The following is a 20,553-nucleotide window of genomic DNA, read 5'->3' as shown; positions in this document are numbered from 1 at the left end:
TATATTAATAAACGAAATTTAGTAAAGAAACCACAATCTGTGTGCCCACATGCACACACACACCCACACCCAAACAGCAGGGCCTTTGCATACTGAACTCTAAGGTGGCGAGAGAAAAGATCTGTCCACTCCCAGGTAGAGAAGGAAAGAACTATTGAATTAGACCCATTTACAGGCCTGGCAGTGGACTCCCAGGTACAGAACAGTCAAGGGCAAATTCCCTGTCCCGAACAAAAAGCCGAGCGTGCACTACAGGCCCCTCTGACACCTGGCTTTACTTACAAACTAGGGTCTCCCCAGCACAACCACACCAGCCAGTGATCTCGGGGGACATGACTATAAAAGCAGCCACTGGGGCTTCCCTGGTGGCACAGTGGTTAAGAATCCGCCTGCCAATGCAGGCGACACAGGTTCAAGCCCTGGTCTGGGAAGATCCCACATGCCGCGGATCAACTAAGCCCGTGCACCACAACTACTGAGCCTGCGCTCTAGAGCCCGTGAGCCACAACTACTGAGCCTGAGTGCTACAACTACTGAAGGCTGCATGCCTAGAGCCCATGCTCTGCAACAAGAGAAGCCACCCAATGAGAAGCCCACGCACCGCAACAAAGAGTAGCCCCTGCTCACCACAACTACAGAAAAGCCCGCGCGCAGCAACAAAGACCCAACGCAGACAAAAATTAAAAAAATAAATTTATTTTTAAAAACTTTATAAAAGAAAAAAAAAAAGCAGCCACCACTCAACTGTTGGAATAGACACAGTCAATCCTCAGCTCTGTCTGCAGGAAGCTCAGAGGGTAGACAGGACTGCCCCACACACACCGCATTCCCCTTGATGCCACGGAGCAAGCATGTGTTGAGTGGAACACTTCTTGTCTAAAAGTTTGTCTGATACCAATTCACAAGTCATGTGGTCAGCCAGCAAGCTAACCAACCGAGGGTAGAGTTTCCACGGTCTGGGCTGAAATCCATACAGTGACTCAGCCCTCACGCTCAAGTACCTCCCTGGAGCGAGGGAAAAGGTACCCACGGAGGGGTATCAGATTTGGGTCCCTGCAATGCAATGCTCTGGCTGTGTAACCTCAGGCAAGTCACTTGACCTCTCTGGGTTTCTGGTTTGTCATCCTTCTAAATGTTGGACAAGATGAAAGCAAAGACACATTACTTTGGATTGCCTGTGAGTGCTGAATTCCATTTGGCACTCAGTAAAAACTCAATGACCATTGAGATTTTTTTTCTTTTTAAATTCCCACATCCAATCATTTTATTACCCTCTTAAAAATGCTCTGGGGATGAGCGGTACTATTCCAACTCCACGACAGCAAGAAGGCATGAACACTGCGGTGGGGAAGGCAAAGTCCTTAAAATTGTTTCCCCCTTACCCTACAGCTTTGCCTGAACTGCTAAGCACAATGTCCTCACACCTCCAAGGAGGCAGGAGAGCCCAGTGGTTAAACATCAGGGCACTTGAATTCAAATCTCTCCTCTCCACTTTCTGGCCATGTGATCTGGGCAAGTTACCTAACCAGCAGCTGCTTCAATTTTCCCATCTATAAAGCACGTATAAAATAAGTACCCTCTTGGGCTTCCCTGGTGGCACAATGGTTGAGAGTCCGCCTGCCGATGCAGGGGACGCGGGTTCGTGCCCCGTTCCGGGAAGATCCCACATGCCGTGGAGCGGCTGGGCCCGTGAGCCATGGCCGCTGAGCCTGCGCGTCCGCAGCCTGTGCTCCGCAACGGGAGAGGCCACAACAGTGAGAGGCCCGCCTACTGCAAAAAGAAATAATAATAATAAATAAAAAAAATGAAAAACTAACCACCCCTTATTTCAGGGCCTCTCACCTTCTGAGATGGCCCGCACTCTGTGGAGTGTGCTTCTCCCAGGGCCGCTCTTACTTCCCGAGACAACCCCACGCCCTGGAGCCGGCTCTCACCTTTCGAGATGGACTGCATTCTATCTGTGGAACGTGGAGCTCTTTAAATAAAGCCACTTCTTACCTATCACTTTGTCTCTCACTGAATTCTTTCTGCGATGAGACATCAAGAACCTGAGCTCCAGTACGTCCCGAGACCATGTGTGTGATTTCAATTAAAAGACAGTGGGTTCAAGTTCCAATCTGGGTTTCGGCTGGGTTCGAGTCCCGCCCGTGGGTTCAAGTCCCAATCTGGGTTTCGGCTGGGTTCGAGTCCCGCCCGTGGGTTCAAGTCCCAATCTGGGTTTTGGCTGGGTTCGAGTCCCCACCCGTGGGTTCAAATCCCAATCTGAGTTGTGCTGTTTCACTCTTAGAGGGCTGCTGTGAAGATCAAATGAGTGGAAATAAGTAAAGCATTTAGAAGGGAGCCTGGCACACAGTCAGTGCTTAATGAGTGTTAATAAATGCCAGGAATTAGTATCCATTCCTCCAACAAACTCTTACTGAGCATTTATTCTAACAGTGCCAGTTACTCTTGAAGACTCTAAGGAAACACAAAAATATTGAATAGGACACAGTCCAAGACCCTTACTGTCTAGTGGGAAGGGGCCAACCTGCACCAATAGATATGAGCCCAGGATTCCTTCTCCAAAGCCCCAGGGCCAGATAGGTTTGAATTTAGATGTTTCTGACTTCAGACAGGTAACAGGTACATGTACTTTATCATGAAGCATCAATCTCCCCTTCCTTCCTCTCCCCCTCCCTGGGGCCTGGAGCAGCGCCTGAGATCAACCACTTGTAAAGCCATGCTAAGTGGGATCGAGAAATACTACGAAGAGTCTCAAGACAGTTCACATCCGATTTTGCAGCCAAACGAGTTACAAAATAACTTCTGGTGTTCAGAACTTTTTGAATATCAGAACCGCAGACAAGGGTCTGCAGACCTGTTCCATAAGTAACAAGGTCTTGGGGTCCCACAAAGGAAGCAACAGCAAACAACTAAATGGGGGTGACAGGAAAGGCATCACCAAAAAGGCACAGTTTCGGCTGAAACTTGAAGGAGAAATAGGAGCCTCATGAACAAGGCAGGTGAACATTTCTGGCAGAGGGACTGGCAGAAGCAAAGGTGAGGGGGTTGGAACCAGCAGAGAAGGTCAGGAACGAAACAGGTCTAAGGTGCAACCTGAGATGTGTGTGCAGGCATGGCAAGAGGAGGGGCCGAAAAGTGAGGGCGGAGTCACATCCTAAAAGCACGCTGGCCCCGCTGAAGACCTCACACACACTGCGGGCCACAGAGAGCCCTGGAAGAGCTGGAAGAAGGGCGGTCACGATCAGATGGGCATCTTCGTAAAATGCTCTGGGGTGGCTGCCTGGTAAAAGGACAGGAAGAGGAAGAGAGGGAGGAGGTGCCCAACTGGGAGACGGTGCCAGTGTCAAGGAAGGAATGTTGATGATGCCAACTCAGGCTGGCAGCAGAGGGGGTGAAAGAGAGGGAGGCCACCACAGCCAGCCTGGTGCACGCATGGACCTCGAACATCGCTGAGGACAGTGCTTAGCGCCAGAGACGGCCCACACTCCTCACAAGGACTCACGGAGGCCCCCTTCTAGAGGCCACTTTCTGAAGGACCAAAGGACATCAGTGTTTTAACAGTATGAGGATCTGGGGCGAAGCAGCCTCCCTGCCCCGACGCCCCCACCCCTTCCTCCTCCCGGTTACAGCGGGTGGGCAAAGTACCCAAGTCACGTACTTATGGCCTGAGTCCCTCCAGCTCAGAAAGCAAGTCAGAGAAGACCTAGCAGTGGGTCAGGGGGTGGGGACAACACCTGTCACCCATCCTTCTGAGCCACAGGGCTGACACTAGGTTTACCAAGCAGGGTGACCAGGAGAAACCACAGGATGGTCCAGGCTGGGATGCAGCTGGTCTCCGCCCACTCTTGAGGACGACCTACAAGCACCCGTTCTGAAATGGTCACTGCTCCCCCGTTAGCACAAAGCACCAGCCCGAAGCCAGGCAGAAGAGGAGGAGACTGCTCAGGGTGACAAACAGACCCGGGTGGCCACGGCCGTGAGGAGCGGCCACCTGGGCGACGGCAGCGGCAGCTCTCCCCACGCTCACCTGCCAATTCCTCTGGCTTGAACAACGGTCCCTCCGCACAGGCAGAGCAGCACAGCCTGTGCCCGTGCAGGCGTGACAGCCACCCTGGGAGCCGAGCCCTGACATCGAGGAAGGGGCGCCCATCAGAAGGAGGGGACACGCCCCAAGGGACTGCTGGGGCAGTAGCAAAGGCCTCCACTAGACGGGGAACTTGGGTCTTCGGGAGTATCCACTAAGTGTCCAGCTGGCCTCCGTATTTCCCTGGATGTCTACCCTGGAAGCAGGGAAAACCCAAACTGTTTCTCAGACATGGATCTCCAGTCCATGGAAAAGTAATGCCCTCAGTCAAAACCCTAATAAAAAGTCTGTCTCGCATCTTCCCTTTCCCACTCTGTCAGGATTTGGAACCCAGGTCCTGGGAGAGTCAGTCTGTGTAGAACATATGAGGAAGCAGACCTACGCTAACACAAGGGGGGTGATGCCCAAGAAGGTCAGCTGTTTCTTTTCTTTTTTTATGACCTTTTCTATGGGCATTGGCAAACATTCACCAAATTTAAGAGGTTAATATAATGAACTCCTCTGCACCCATCGCCCAGCACCAACCATCACCCAGACAGGGTCCATCCTACTTCATCTAACTCCCCTTCCCCCCACTAGATTGCTCTAATTAGCTGGGCTTTTTCCCAACCTGCTTCTAACCTACAAAACACCCAACTCCCAAGTGGGCTTTTGCTCACCACTGTGCGCGCCCCTTACATTTTCACCTGGAAACCTGCCAGGTGTTGAACTAATCCAGAGACCTACAGCCACAACTGGATTTTCCAGCTTGAAAGCGGAGAGTGGGTATGAAGGAGACAGGCACGGATCAGTGACCGGGCGCCCCGAGAAGCCGCCTGCTGTCAACAACTCTCGTGTGCAGGAGAAGAAAGACAACCCAATACTTCTCCCTTAGTGTGCAAAGTTCTCCCGGCAGCCACCCACCCCCATTGCCTAGCACAAACCGGTGACCGGGACGGGGTGTGCAGCTTATGTTTGATTAAGGGTTGGTTTATGTTCCCTTGGGGAGTTTTTTATTTCCACGCTGTTATGTCACCCCTAAAATTTACAGTTTTCAGTGCCTGAATTCTTCCGCCCTGTTGGAGTCAACCCACTCCCTCCTCTTCCTAGTCTGTGAATGGCCAGAAATAGTTTCCATTGTCATTGACTTAAATTTCCACTTTGATGATGGGAACAAATATTTTTCTTGTGCTTTCCTGAAGCAGGAATAAATTTTTCCATTCAAGTTCTGATCGGACTCCAGAGGCCAGTCCCTGAGCAGAAAGTGCAGAGGACACCCGAACAGACCAGATCCAGTACATCTGCCTCCTGCCCTGGGGGCTGAAGGAGCTGGCCAGGGCTCCCCGCCTCGAGGCTCAGCACAGGGGATCCAGTCCCAAATCCTGCTCTCACAGACACATACTGGGCTCCGCTCCAGGTTCTGTAGGTACACCTGTGAATGAGACCGAGCCTGTCCTACCCTCATGGAGCTTAAAATTTAAAACCAGGGCAAAGCTTCCCAGGAGAACACAAAAGACAAATCAGAGCAGACAACAGCACGGCCCTGGCCTCGCCTTCCTACGACCACATCTGCCTCTCCAGCTCAGCCCTCTCCCCGAGTGATTCTCCAGCACACACCCAATGGCTCCTGAGGCAGGGGTGGGTAGCAGACACAAGCCAGAAGACAAGCCAGCCCCCTCCACTGCAGGGAAACCCATGCGCCTCGTGCAGGAGAAAGCGCAAAGTGACTTCTGGCTAACGGAGCTCTGTCTCCAAAACGCATGCTTTGGAGTGCTGGAGTGCCGGCAGATCGCAGGAGGGTGGGGCAGGGAGCTTCCATGGATCGTTTGTTTCTCTCCTTCTCTAATTCTGATCTAATGTTCTGAAATCACCTTGCCGAGCGAATGGCAGCTCTCAAAGTGTTGATAATTACAGTTGCTGTCTGCTTGGTGGTGCACAGTAATAACTGAGAGATAAGGCCTGGAAGCCACGGGTGTGAGCTCAACAGAAACACGGCAGCCGCAGACGCTGAAACAAGAGGCTCCTGGTCCCTTGTCCCAGCCTGTCCGGCTGAGCCATGTTCAGAGGGTTCAGTGGTACTCAAGAGTCCATGGGAAGCCGCTAGAGCCCCCCAGGCTCCAAATCCAAGGCCCCCCATTACAGGCCAGGGTAAGGGAACAGCGGAATGTCCTTACACCCTCCTCCACTTGGTCTAGGTGGGCGGTGCAGTCAGAAGGGCTGGACGACGGAACCCAGATGGAGGAAGGGCAGCACAGCAGAGAGCCAGCGAAGGGGAGGCTCAGATGGCCCTTTCCCATCTCTGGGGAATGAATGACCACAGGACAGGGCTCAGACAGCCGCCAAAACCCCTTATGCCCCCATGTCCCTTTCTTCTCCTTCCCTGGGTCACCCCCTCCACGGGACACCCCCCCGCCCCCCGCTTTGGCACAAAGACAGCAAGAGTCTGCTTAGCATTCTTTCTAACTGCACCTAAAGGTGGGGGTGAGAGGCAGGCCTCCCCACGCCTGCCTAGTTCAACAAGAAGAAAGCTTAGAACTAAGAATTCTGGAAGAATTATTCATCCCGTTTGGGCATCACTTAGCTCTTTGATGACACTCTAAGGGTGGGAACCTCTGACCCTCCCCAACTATCTTAAAATATTACCTCCAAGTGCTTTGCAAACTGGCGAGGAACATCTGATGGTGCCTCCCCTCAGGTCTTCTCCCTTAAGGACTCTCCAAACAGCCCGGCATCCCTAACGATCCCCTCCGCTACCCTGCGACAAATTGGCTTGCACCTGAAAAGGTGCGATGTCACCTCTGCCCCGGATTCAAGTCCCCACATTACTGCCTAAACAAAAAAATAACTCTCCCCCTCCCCAAGAGAGATGAAGAGCTGACTGTCCCCATCCTCGCCACAGAGCTGAGGCTGCGCAGATCACTCTCCCCCCAAAGACGGCTTTCCAATCCTCTCCAGAGAGCTCCTCCAAGCGAGTACTGAGCAAGAAAGCAGGCTGCAAGTGTTCACAATTGCCCTCAAGTCTCCAAGGGTAATCGTGTTTCTTTCAATCAGAATACAGTTCAGCAGCGAGTGTCCGGAAAACTCGCAGGCAGCAGCCTGGTGACCACCGTAAGGAAGAAAGCAATCTCATTCCAGACACTGACAGTGGATGACGCGGGGGGAAAGGGCGAGGTCTCACGCTGTCAGCCCATCTGAGGCCCGGCACCGAGGAGAAATAAAGAGGTCTGAGGGCCCGTCTCCCTCTGAAGAGGCCTCCCTGGAGCTGGAAGCTCTGCCACTGACCAGCAGCGTGGCTGGAGAGGAGCGGGGGTTTCTCATCAGAAATGCGTGTAAAAAAAACCCTACTCGATAGGATTTGGGTTCGTTTTGGATGAAATCGAGCAGACACGTCCGAAGCAATTTGCACAACACCAGTCATAAAGCCAGCCCTCGGGAAACAGGCTCTCCCTTATCTGATGGACCCGGAGCCCCACAGATGGTAAGGGTCACCATCCTGACATCGTGCCATCCATTTGCCAGACGCGGCCTGAGTTTCAACGCCGCAAACGTGAGCAAAGGTGCCTCCTGAATTGAGGAGACGTGGTAGTTCCAGCGGGAACTGGGGTGTTCAAGCCCCTGCGCTGGCTGCGCCTCCAACCCACTCGCGTGATCTTGAGACGGTCACTTTACTTCTCTGAGTCTCCATTTCCTCGGTTTTCTCAGTAAATAACCAGTGGGCCCTAAAAAACTCTAACAAGGTCCCTAGTCATCAGCGACAGTGCAAGCTTTGCGTATTGCTGATCACCTTCTTCACAACCGTCTAAGGAACTGTCTCCACCCACCCAGTCACATAATCACCAGCTCAGAAAAAGACAAGACCAAGGCCATGGGCACCAGCACGGGCCTAGGGCATGGGGAGCTGCAGCCTTGGTCTCACCTTCTTCAAGGCTGGCCCTGGAGCCACGTGCACCATGTGAAGCGGAGTGGGGAGAGATGTTTCCCCAGCCAGCCTGCCTGCTTCTCCCCCTCACCAGCTCCATAACCTACATTAGGAAATTTACGTTTAACAAATCAGCCACAGAATCCTGAGGAGCACAGATGTTCCCGCTGTGCGGCATCTTCTTTGCACTTAAAAGGCAAAACACAAGAAAATAGAAAAGGGGAAACTTGCACCTCAGACTCTCCCTTTTCTCTAAGAGTTGGATTTAGGGATGTGCTCCAGGTGCTCTGATGTCTGGCTCCCTTTTCTCCCCAGACCCCTACAGGCACCACGGGATCAGACAGGAGGTCCCCACATCCTGCTCCACTCAAGCTTCTCATGAAGAGCACCCCAACTGCAGCCAGCCCCCCAAGTTCTCTGGCCCCCACCGGGTCGTCCATGGTCACGTGGCCACCCTCTCAGAACAGGGAAGAAAGTGAAACTGGAGCAGTTCCCCAAGGCCGGAGCCCAGAGTAAGGCAGGAGCCCGCCAACTATCTCAGAACACTGTCTCATGATGAAGACTCAGATAAAACCAGCCCAGAGCCTACAATGGGGAAAAGGCTCCACTAACAGAATGTCCAAGGGAGATACCACCCACCAGCACCGAACACCCTCCCTGGACCTCCTCCCTTGTTCCCAGACATGCTCACCTTGCCCGCCCTCCACATCCTGTTTTAAACCCCTCCTGGGCCCTTTCCTGAGAAGCACGACTGAGGCTGGTCGTCACTGCCCTGACATCCTGGGCTGCGTTTACCAGCTGCACGGCCTTAGGAAGTAAGTCCCCGTCTCAGCAGCCTGACTTCCTTCTCTGCCACATAAGTTCTTTTCTGTCATATGCGCTGCATGTGTCAAAACCAGAAAATGTGATAGCGTGTCAGAGGGCAGTTATTACTAAATGATGCTAATTGAGATGGTTGAGATTCTTTGGGCTTCAAGTCCTCTTCGTGCATATATTCTGCCTCCCCGATGGGACTGTAATTTCCCCCAAGGACAGAGGTTATGTCTCTGTCCTTTTCCAAAATGCCTAAAATAGGATTCTCCACACATCAAAATCTCAACTGGTGATGCAGGCAGAAGAGATGGTGACGGAGAGCAAGCATACTGCTGCCCCCACTCCCTGGCCTTGACAGGCATGGCTAATCGAGTGCACACTCCACCCACTGATCAGGAGCACTCCAGGAGGCAAGCTACTTGCAACCGATCAGAGATGGCAGAGGGGGAGCAAAGGGAATCTAAACCCTTGGTCTGGACAGTACCCATGATCTCTAACACACAGGTCCTATCGTATCCACAGGCACGCTGAAAACAGAGCCCGCCTACAAAAATGGCCCCGGAGTGCTCCTCTGAACAGTCTGATTCTATCTACCTGGCTCCCCTTTCTTTTTTGCTGCCTCCAAGCCTTTTGAGAAGAGCAGCAGGATATAAATTATTAAATTATGATTCCTGGTGTCATATCACTAACAAGCAGTCTATAATCTCTGACACGGGAGAACAGGAACAAAGGACAGAATTTGTGATGAATCCATAAAACTGGACCCCAAGCTGCCACTCAGTTCCTAGAGATGCCTCTCAAATATCCACACACTCGGATTAACCTCCCTCCCCACCTTTCCACCCAAAGTTGGGGGAGAGGGGGACGAGGACACATGGAGAAGAGAAGCCTATGATTTTCCAAACTCAAATGCAGGACCCTAGGCCTCAGTTTCCTGGGCTTGTAAAATGTGGGCCTGGCTGAGATAACTCCTACAGTCCCTCTCAGTTCAAGAGTTTAGGGCTTGTAAATGTATTACTTTGCATTATCCACTACTTTATACTCTCCAAATAGACCCCTTCTCGTGAATGTTAGAACCCCAAGCTGACAGTACCCCATGTTGGATGTCGAGAGGCATTTAACAAGGCCACTGTGCAGTCACGTGATGATGCCCTTTCTCCAAAGAACACCTCTCCCCACTCGGTAGGACCTCAGACATCCCATAATAATGAGGATGATGACAAATGGCGATTTCAAAGCCCTCTCCTGTTTACTGTCTAAAGGCCTCTCGATACCCCTGTGAGTCTATATTCACATATCCCGGGTACACCCTCTGCCATAGCAAAGACCTAATTTAGACAGAGGCAAATTAGCTCTGTGGGGTGAAATGCATTAACCGAGTCTCCCAAACAGCACAAATCTAATTAACTGAAAATCAAAATTGCAAAGCTGCCGAGAAAGATTTCCACGGGAGAAGTCTCCTAAGGGTTGCAGGAAAGTTGTGGGTCACGTGACCTGCCTAATCCACGTCTCGAAGCTAAACTGGGATAAACGCTGTTTGGGTTTATTTGCTTTTTCACTGATGTTTGTTTTCTGTAGATCACCTTTATCACCAGTGGGCTTTGGAGAGCTTATCTGGTGCGTGCAACAGCCATGAAAAGCATCCTTTCGGAGGAGTGGGTCCAGCCTTCAAGAAGCTCCAGCGCGATGGGAAATAAGAATACCGCTTCCCGACAACCTGGCTGGGAATTCCACTCCAACTCCTGCACACCTGCCCTACCTCCCCCAGGAGAGGCTCATCTCCACTCACGACCCCCATCACTCAAAAATGCTGGCAGCAGTGGCGTCAAATGTCCCCACCGAGGGGCCTTGAGAAGACCGAGCCACACTCAAGTCAGGGCGTCCGTCGTAGGCAGGGGAGCTTTTGTCCTTCACTCCTCTGACCCGCCCCAGGCAAACGACAGCAGGACAGTCACTGGGTGGACAGGGCTCCTTTTGGTTCCGAGGCCTAGGATCTGCTCTTGGGAAAGAGGACAGAAGCCATTTCTGTGCCTCCTATCCCACACCACGCCCTGCTTTAACGCTCCATGGCTCCCCACTGCCCAAAACAGTGATTCTCAACCCTGGCTGCAATTAGAATCATTTGGGGAGATTAAAAAAACACAAACAACAACAAAGCCCAGGCCACACCCCAAACCAAGTAAATGAGAATTTTGAAGGGAAGAGTTGCAGGCAACCAAGGCTGAGAACCACTGTTCTAGATCTGGTGTTTTGCAAACTTAAATGTGCCCGTGAATCACCTGGGGATCTTGTCGAAATGCAGGTACTGACTGAGCAGGTCTGGGGTAGGGCTTGAGATCCTGCCTCCCAGAGGGGCTCCCGGCTCAAACTACTGGTTCAGAGATGACTCTCTGAGCTGCAAGCCTCTAGAATCAAGTTCAAACTCGATTCACATATACTCTGACCTCTCTACTTCCCCTTTTTCACCACGTGCCGCTGTCCAACTCATATACCCCCAAATACATACAGCTCCCGATATACACAGGGCTATTTCTCTCCTTGGTAGCTATGCACCTGCTACGCCCTTTTGGGAGGAAAGCCTTTCCTACAACTACTCCACCTCCCTGGAAAACTCCTACCATCTGTTATGGGCTGAACCATGTCCCTCCCCAAAGTCACAGGTTGAAGACCTAACCCCAGCACCCCCAAAATGTAACCATCTGGAGGTGCAGTCTTTAACAAAGTAATTAAACTAAAATGAGTCATCGGGGTAGACCCTAATCCAATAGGACCAGTGTCCTTATAAGAAGAAGAAGAAATGTGGACACAGACACACATACACGTGTACACGCACCAAGGGAAAACAATATGCAGACACAGAGGAGAGATCACCTGTCAGCCAAGGACAGAAGCCTACAACAGATCTTTCCCTCACGGTCGTCAGAAGGACGACCCCACTGACACCCTGATCTCAGACATCCACGAGACTATAAGTTTCTGCTGTTTAAACCACCCAGTCCATGGTATTTCGGTACAGCAGCCCTAGGAAACTAATCTGCCGTCCTTTAAGACCCAATCCAGGTATCACCTCGTCCGAGAAGTTGCCCTGGTGGCCCAGCAGGCCCAGCACTTTGGTCTTCCTTTCCACCTCCAGGGTGCCCTGTCCGGCAGGTACCTGCCCACCAGACACCCAGCTACGTGTGAGCTCACCTCGCACAGTGCACGGCACACGGGAGGTGGCGACGTATGTCAACCGGGTTGAACCGAAGGAAAGCCATCCTCCCCTCGAGGGCAGTCACCTCCCAACAAGGTCCCCTGCCCTCCTGCATGTCTGTGCCCTGGCACTCTGCAGCTTCCCCCACTCTTGTTTCCCTCTAGGCAGCCAAGAATGATCTCTGTTTTGAGCTGGGTTTTGTTTTTATTGTGTGTGTGTGTGTGTTTTAATCCACCATATTGAAATGCAAACTGCCAGGGGTTAAAAATGCCGCTCCCAGGCATAAGAGGCAGCTGGTTTCTACAGACTAGCATTTATCACACTTGCAGTAAATACACAAAAGGTCCTGGATTCAAAACCAGGAAGAGAAAGTAATTCTTTTGTCAAAAGGTAGTGGTAACTAAACACGGGGCAGACAGGGAAGGCAGATTTGGATGGTCGCTTAGCCCTCCCCCGGGTGTGGACATGTTTTATGCTGGGAAAGGAGACCAAAGAAAGTCACACGTCCTGAACGTGCATTATGTAACTGGGCGCTTCCGCAAACCCGCTGCTACGGTTAAACTTCGCTGCAGCCCTAAAAGGAGGGCTGAGACGTCGGAAAAGGAACGCTCACATCTGCAAAGGGGAATCTTACCCCCTCTTTGGGATTCAGATGGTGCCTGGAAACCTGTGTTCTAGAGGAGGGTCCAAAACAAGGCCATGAATTCATATAAATAGAAGATACCGAAATCCTTCATGGTCAAAGAGCAGAGAGTCAAGCTAAAAGTTTACGGTATCCTCCAAGCACAACCTGGGTATCATCGTAGAATTTTTTTTTTTTTCCTTTTTACATGGAACCTGAAACATAAAGGGTCACTTTCTATTTGGGGTCGATTTCTACTCCGGAGACTTCAGAGGTTGCTCTTCTGAAGGTTACGGGGCTGCCAGCCTCGCACCTCCAGCACAGCATTTGATCCCTTGTCAGGAGCCTCCCTGGGGGAGTCTTCTCAACCTGCGCCCCCGGGGAGCCTATGGCCTTGAATCCAGAGGTCAGTGCCCACCCTGAGCCCCTCGAGTGTAGCCACATCAGGTTTCCTCCACTTGGTGGTCTGAAAAAAAGAAAAATTGGGAAGGGCATATAGAGGGTAGGCAGGAAACGCTATACGACCCAACAGAGCCTTCAGATTTAAGGCACCTTCTTCCTTGCAAAGTTGCCTTCAGGCCACAAGAAACTGTAAGAGAGGGTAGTTCAGTGCTCTCGCAGAGTGCTCTCCAGGATCCCCCAACAGCAAGGCCAGGGGCCCCTCGGGCAGCTGACTCCCTACTGCTACACTGTGCTCTGCTGCCCCCTGACCTCACCCACCGCCCCTCCAGACGGGAGCATGGTGGCTTGTCTCCCGAGAAAGCAGGGATCAAAGATACTACGATGGCTTGAATTCTCTCCTCCTGCCTTCCCACCTCTCTTGAGCCAAGGGCACTTCACCACCAACCCTCAGTATTTAGGTCCCTTTCAGGGGCCTCCTAGAACCTTCTAGAATGGTGATGAGTCTCTTATTGCATGTGCAGCTGCTGACTGCCTTCTATCATCTCTTATCATTCACAAAATAGGATTGCAAAATCCAGGGCACCCTGCTCCTGGCAAAGAAGCACGTCCATCCCCAAGCTGTTCAGGGGTCCAGCACCCCTTTATCATCTGCTCAAAGGTCACCGCAGGCATGATGCTTCAGACACGCCCACAACTGGTCTCAATGACCAAAAGCCCTCCTGCAGTTGATTTCCTACAGACCACCAGTGCCACAATACTAACAATAGTAACAAGGGCCGCTTACTGAGCATCTACTGTGTTCTGGGCACTGTAGCAGTTTGACACATGCTACACAGAAACTCACCGAAGCCTCAGAGCAACACTGCCAAACAGGTGTCACCATTTCATTCAAAAACTTACGTTCCTTGTCTATTGCTAAGAAAACTGAGGCTGGGAAGGAACGAGCAACTTGCCCAGGGTCCCCAGGGAATTAAGAAGCCGAAATGGATCTGAACTCAGGTCTGTCTGACGCTGGGACTCTCTCCACCTACAAAGGTTTGGGGGCTGCCTCTTGTCTGGCCTCTATCTGCACGGCACCCAGTGTGGGGAGAGGGACGGGTGGGACACTCATTAATAATATCCCCATTGCCAAGGACCTCTGTTCGGTCCTGAACGGTGGGTTTTTCCTCCAATTGTAGGGACTGTCCCTATACTTGTGCTACTAAGTGTATAAAGGTACATAGTTATACCAGCCCCTAGATTTTCTCTAACTGTTGAATATATTGTGCAATGTTAAATACATAGCACCCTTAAAGCTATCTGTCCATTTATCTTTATTTTTAAAATCTGAACACAGGGGCCAGCATATACTTGAGCTCATTGTTTGACGGTGAAATTTAAACATTAATAAAATAGTATACACCCCCCAAATTAATAATAATAATATCCCCATTGCACTGGTGGATGCACTGAGGCCTGCTGAAGAAGCAGAGTGCCCACAGCACTTCACTTGCGGGGAGAACACAACCCCTTCCTGTAGTTCATATACAAGAGGACAAGGCCTACAGAGGTCCCGCCTCTCCGCTGGGCTCTGTTCACAGGCCTGAGGTCACTCCCAGGTGCTCTGCTACTGCTCCGTTCTGGCGAGCCATGTGCCAACTACCCCGGGGCCAACTCCACGGAGGGTGCACCTCCGCCCCCATCGCCACCCTCTGTCGGGCGAGAGGCAGAAGCCCAGTGGACAGAGACCTACAGCCCGTATCTCAGGCTGCTCCTGAGTCTATACTAATAGCACTTAGCTCTGGCCTCAAGAACCCTTCTGCCACTGAGTTGTGACTTCCCTCTCCTCTGCTCTGGCTGTTACTGGCAAGACCCCCCCCAGGCGGGGCCTCCCCGCCTCCCATTCCCATTCTCCTTTCTGAGCTCGGGTCTCAGGTAACTGACACATGACCATCTGGAACCAACACCTGCTTTTCTGAGAAGGAATTCCCCTCAAGGACGATCCAGTCACAGCAACTAAATCCTCATTTATTTGTGCAAACATTTCCTAATATTTATAGCATACACTTTTCTTGCAATACCACACACATATACACATGCAATACACATGACATGTACAAATCCCCCCTACGTATATGCATGTTTTATTATACACTTTTCCCCATGGTAGAGATAACATGTGGCTGACAGAGGTTTGAAGCCACTTATTCTGCAAGCCCATCCCGGAAGCTGACTGGTGGCAGAGAGGAATATGAGCTGTCAGAAAGCCCAAAGCAATTTCAGAGTAAGCTGGCAGGGGGTGGAGGGGGTGGGCGCGATCCAAGGAACAGGAGGGCCCTGCTCAGAACCGTTTCCAGCTCCTAGGAAAGAAAGATGCACTTACAACTTCCTCAGCCTGAAACTTGAGGCTAAAATTCCCTACGATGGTTAAGCCCAGTGGACGAGATGATCTACAGACTTGCTTATGTTCAAAGAGTCTCTGTGCAGTGCCTTCAACTTATTAAAGAACATTAACTCTTCTTTTCAAAGGCTTTGTCTAATTCACAGAAAACCTGGGTTGACATTCCCAAGAAGACTCGATAGGCTTCTCAGTCCGACTGAGCCTGTAGGATCACACAGGCTAACAGTTGAGGATGTGATGAAAATACAGGCAGCCCTCAACTTGGGAACCTACCAGGCGATATAGCAAGTGACCTTGGACAAGTCACTTAGCTCAGCTCCAAGCTTCAGTTTCCTCAGTGGTACCACGGGAACAACAGAAGAGTCCAGTCGTACCCTGGCCTCTGTCATCACTGAAATTTCCTCCTACTGGAGCCCGCGATGACTAACAATAAAACCTATTGCTTTATTGTTAGGAAAAGGGGTTCATCCTCAGGACAATATGGAAGAGGGAGGTAGGAGGATGCACCCTCCCAAGGCGCCCATCTTAGAGAAGAAGCCCCAGGGATGAGTAGGCGGTGGCGCTGTCAGAGGAGAAGGGAGAAGGCTGAGTCCCCGGGGGCCACATCGAGGAAGAAAAGGAAAGCCGGGGAGTCTACGGGCTTATCTGTGGCAAGGCCCGAGGAATTCCCTGAGCTTGAGGGCCATCTTCACCCCATCAGAGTGCACTGCAGCTGACCGGACGGTGGTGATTTCTCCTCCACCAGCCTCCCGCCCCATACCCGCTGGAACCCAGTTCCTCCTTCATACCAGCTGAGGTTCAGGGGGACTCGGGCCTCAAAAGGATGGCCTTCTTCCAGGCTTCATGGGCTGCCCTAAAAACTAAAGCATTATTTTTTATGCTGTTTCCATGGGAATCCTCACTCTCAATAACCAACTTATAAAGGACCTTTTGTAAGAAAAACAACCCACTTTCCAGTCCGGGGCCACCCGAGCCCAGGGAGCTATAGCGAAGTACACACCTTCCCATACCAAGCAGAAGCTGGTGGTAATGAAATGACAGGGGAGGGGAAAACCAGGGTCAAAAATAACACAGACGTTCCAAAGCGACACGCCAGAGAGCAAAGACGACAGGAACTGGGCTTGGTCTGGTACCAGTCTGAATCCCCGACACTAAGTAGGCACACATTGAACTTTGGGTAAGTCATTTAGCTCTAGCCTTCAGTTTCCTCATCATTAATATGGGGCAGTTAAAATGGTGTCATAGGATTTAAACAGAAATTAAATTTAATGAAAAAATGCACATGAAAAAGCTTGGTACTTCGAAGGGAACCAGCACATATGACCCTCTATTATGTGCTAGGAATAGCATAACATAACATAACTAGGAATAACATAACCTGGAAACAACCTTGGAAAGTGACGATGATGATCGGGGGGCGGGGTGGTAACAGTAACGGCTGTTGCCGTTTGGTTTACTCTGTCTTACGACTACCACATGCCAGACACATCATCTCATTTAGTTCTTACAACCACTTGGGAGACAGATATCACGTCCCCTCCATTACAAATAAGGAACCTGGGATCCCAGTGAAGCCAGGACTGCAACTCAGGTCTGTCTGACCAAAAAGGCAAAAATCGATGAATACAGACCCCTTCATTCACTTAGTGAATAAAGATGCCTTCATTCATTCTTCATATATTTACTGACCATCTTCTGTGTGTCAGCCTTCTGTGGAAGGCACTTGAAATAGAGCAGAGAAGAAGACAGACACTGTCCCTACTCCCATGTAGCCTGTGGTCCAACAGGGAGAAAAAGACAATTAAGCAAGCAATTACTATGATAGCAGGTGGTTAGTCAGGGCTCTCCAGAGAAACAGAATCAACAGGAGATGTGTATGATATTACAGAGACACAGAGAGAGACGAAGGGAGGGATATTTATTTCAAGAAGCTGGCTCACAATTAGGGGAGCAGGCAAGTCTGAAATTCACAGGGCAGCCTAGCAGGCTGGAAACTCACAGAGGGTTTTCTGTGTTGCTGTCTGAGGTATAACCGCTTCTTCCTCCAGAAACCTCAGTCTTTGCTCTCATGGCCATCAACTGATGAGATCAGACCCACCCCACATTATAGAGGGCAATCTGCTTCTACCTAAAGTCAGATGATTATAAATGTTAACCTATCTACAAATTCCTTCACAGCATTATCTAGACTAGTGTTTGACCAAACACTAGTTTGGGAGGGGGTGGTACATGGAGTGTTAAGGAAACACAGAGAAGAAACCTGAGGATTTAGGAAATGTTGAAAGATTTAAGAAATAAGCAGGAATCAGAAGCTCAAAATGTTCCTCAGAAACTATGGAAATTTACTTATCAAAGACTTAACTCCTCATACAAATGTACCTGGGACGGACTCCCTAGTTAAAGGAGCCCCAGTGAATCCTTCTGAGAACCAAATAATTCCTTAGTCCATCAGTCTGCTTCCTAATATGATATGAGGGGGTATCCTTACACCGTATTTTCATAAAGTGAGTCATGGTAGTGTACACCAAAGGACCTTAAAGGCTGGGAGCAGAGCATCTGAACAGTAATGAGACCAAAAAGAAGGGGGTGCATGTGCATCTAGCTATTACCAGGTGCCCCCAATTCCTGAGAACGCTAGGGGTCAACAGAATCTCCCTCCTTCCCATCCACTAAGGACAAATGGCCATGTCCCACTTAAATCTTCCAACCTCATCCTCACTTGAGGACCAGAACTCCAGGACCTACAGCTGAGGAGACCACAGCGTGGGGAGGGAAAGAGGAAAAAAGGACTGCGTTTTGTTATTCGGTCACCGTAAGGTCATCTGTTTGGTGAAACCGCAGAGGAGTCTAACTTTTTAACAAGCAGCTCTCAGTGGGAATCACTCTCTCTCTCTCTCATTAGCAGGCAGGAAGGGTTCTCCGCTGTGGGTGGCAGTGAACTCCAAGCCCCAGAAGGCCTGCGGGTGGAGAGGCAGGAGATAACTCTTCCTCGTCAGGCAGAGGAACACATGGCCCCTGATCCAGTCTCCCCAGGGGCCACTGCTGCCCCAGCCCCGCCTCCACCCCCCCCCCCCCCCAGGGAAGGCAGGTGCCAAGCTGCTCTCTCCTCCACGTGGATGGCTGGAAGGAGAGCCAGATCGGGACCCCTGTCAGTTCTACTCAACTTAGCAGACCTTCCATAAACATCTGTTGAATGGACGAATGTATCTAGACCGTACGACAGGAGCACCATAACCTCTTTAAATACAGGTGGAGCAGATGCCTGGAAATGCTTTTCCAGTTGGAAGTGAGGATTCACAGAAAGCCTTTCACATACTCTATGGGTCGTGCTACCTGTTTATAAAGACCTAGGATCAAGGGAAGGCCGCCTAAATCGTAGAGAAGCAACAGAATCTGCAGCCCTGGCCTCCCTGGAATGTAGCTCTGATTCGAGCAGGTCAGCCTTAACCTGTGTGTCAGACTCCTCGTCTGTGGGAATTGTGGGTGAACTCGTAACCATCACCCCTTACCCTGAGAGGCAGCAGTCCTTAAACGGCCTCTCCCCACTTTGAACAAAGTTCCCCCTCCTTCCCGACTGCCTTCCCTCCTCCCTCCATTTAGTCAGACCCTCCCTCCCTTCAGGAGCTGCCTCCACACCACCTCCTCTGAGAGGTCCTCCCGGAGCCCCCAATGAGAGCCTGCACTCTCTCCCACTTGCCATGACAGTGACCAGGTGCCACCGGCATGACACCCACCCCTCTAGTTAACTATAGCTTAGCCCTAGGGCACTAACATCCTGGGATCCCCTATAATCTGTGAGCTTCTTGCAGACAAGCACTTCCTCAAGGTGCGCATCGTATCAGGAGCTCAATAACTAAATATGCAGACAGGCATTCAGGGTGGTGCGATCCAATAACAGATTGCCAAGTCCAGGCTCATTTTTAGCAAAGAATTTTTCTTACACAATAATACTACAAAAATGTTTAAAACACTATCCCACCATACAAACAAAATCAACTAATGTTTTTCCCTGTTCTCCCCCAGACCTTGTCCATAAGCACAGGTAAGATTTATATAGTTATATTCAAAATATAAACAAAATGTTAGCCTCCAATATCTTTCCCCTTAACACTGCCTCTCTAAACATGTTTTCACTTGGGACTGAAAGCCTGTATTTTGTCCTGAGAGTCTCCTCATGGGGTTTCTAGAACAACCAACCCAGCAGATGTCGAGCTGTGCAATTCCATTCTTTCGTAACAGAACACTTTTTTCCCATAGGCAACTTCTCTTCCCCAGGTGTTAAAGCAGATTTTCTTTTCTCGTTTTCCAGAACATCAAAGGTCTATTTTCACATGAAAGCACTCAACTGAATATGTAGTAAAACAGACTGGCCTCCCCCAGAAGCCTCGCCCATGCAGGATCCTCCCTGGTGACCGGACTCCTAGGACAGATTTGGGAACCACCCCGTGAATACCCGACTCCTGGACTCCAGAATCCTGCCCAACGCTTCTCAGATCTCTGACCACTCCTGGCAGCCTGGCCCCTTTCCCCTGGGCTCTCTGCAAAACAAGCGTGTGATTCCTCCCTCTCTCCTCTCCCTCACGAGCGAGCCCAGCCAGGCCCAATCCCGTCCCTGATGTCTGCCCGGGGCTGTCCCCAGCGCCTCCCCACAGCCACTCCCCTACCCAGGATTTGCGGCCACCACACACCCCGGGGACTCTGCCTGAGCTCTCATTTATCTGCCTATTTACATCAAAAGGAACAATACGCTCCCATCAAACGAGGAAGAGGCTGGCTTGCTGTCATCTCAGGGCTTTTTATAAAATAAAGGGTCAACAGGACTGCGCGTCATCTGGCTTCTCCAAACACAACACACAGAACCCCAGGAAAGTGTGACAAGCTAAACAGATGCTCCCCGAATGCTCCCAGTACATAAAAAAAAAAACACCTCTGACTCTGTCCCAAGGCAGGAAAACAGCATTAGGGAAGACGTGCCCTACCAAAGCAACAGTTTCTGTGTCATTGAATGAGAAGTATGTTTTAGTGTCCGAATTCCTTTCCCAGAAAAATGAGCGTGACTTTCAACCTCCTTATGGACCGGGGAGATGCAGATTCAAACCACAATGAGCCACCACAAAACTGGCAACAGTTAAAAAGTCTGATAATAACAACTGTTGGT

The 20,553-nt window shown here is 50.8% G+C and overlaps 1 protein-coding gene and 1 long non-coding RNA gene across 14 annotated transcripts in view; both read right to left on the bottom strand.

Moving 5' to 3' along the window:
- Window positions 1–20,553, bottom strand: part of MSI2 (musashi RNA binding protein 2) — a 389,103-nt gene that overhangs the window by 327,078 nt on the left and 41,472 nt on the right. The window lies entirely within an intron of this gene.
- Window positions 15,006–17,330, bottom strand: LOC137212291 (uncharacterized). The gene is made up of 2 exons (XR_010937430.1): window positions 16,184–17,330; window positions 15,006–15,354 (listed from the first exon to the last, which is right to left on the bottom strand). It is a non-coding gene; the product is annotated as an uncharacterized lncRNA (long non-coding RNA).

This window comes from Pseudorca crassidens, chromosome 19 (assembly GCF_039906515.1).
Source record: "Pseudorca crassidens isolate mPseCra1 chromosome 19, mPseCra1.hap1, whole genome shotgun sequence".
Lineage (NCBI taxonomy): Eukaryota > Metazoa > Chordata > Mammalia > Artiodactyla > Delphinidae > Pseudorca > Pseudorca crassidens.
This window is presented reverse-complemented; position numbering and strand designations above follow the sequence as displayed.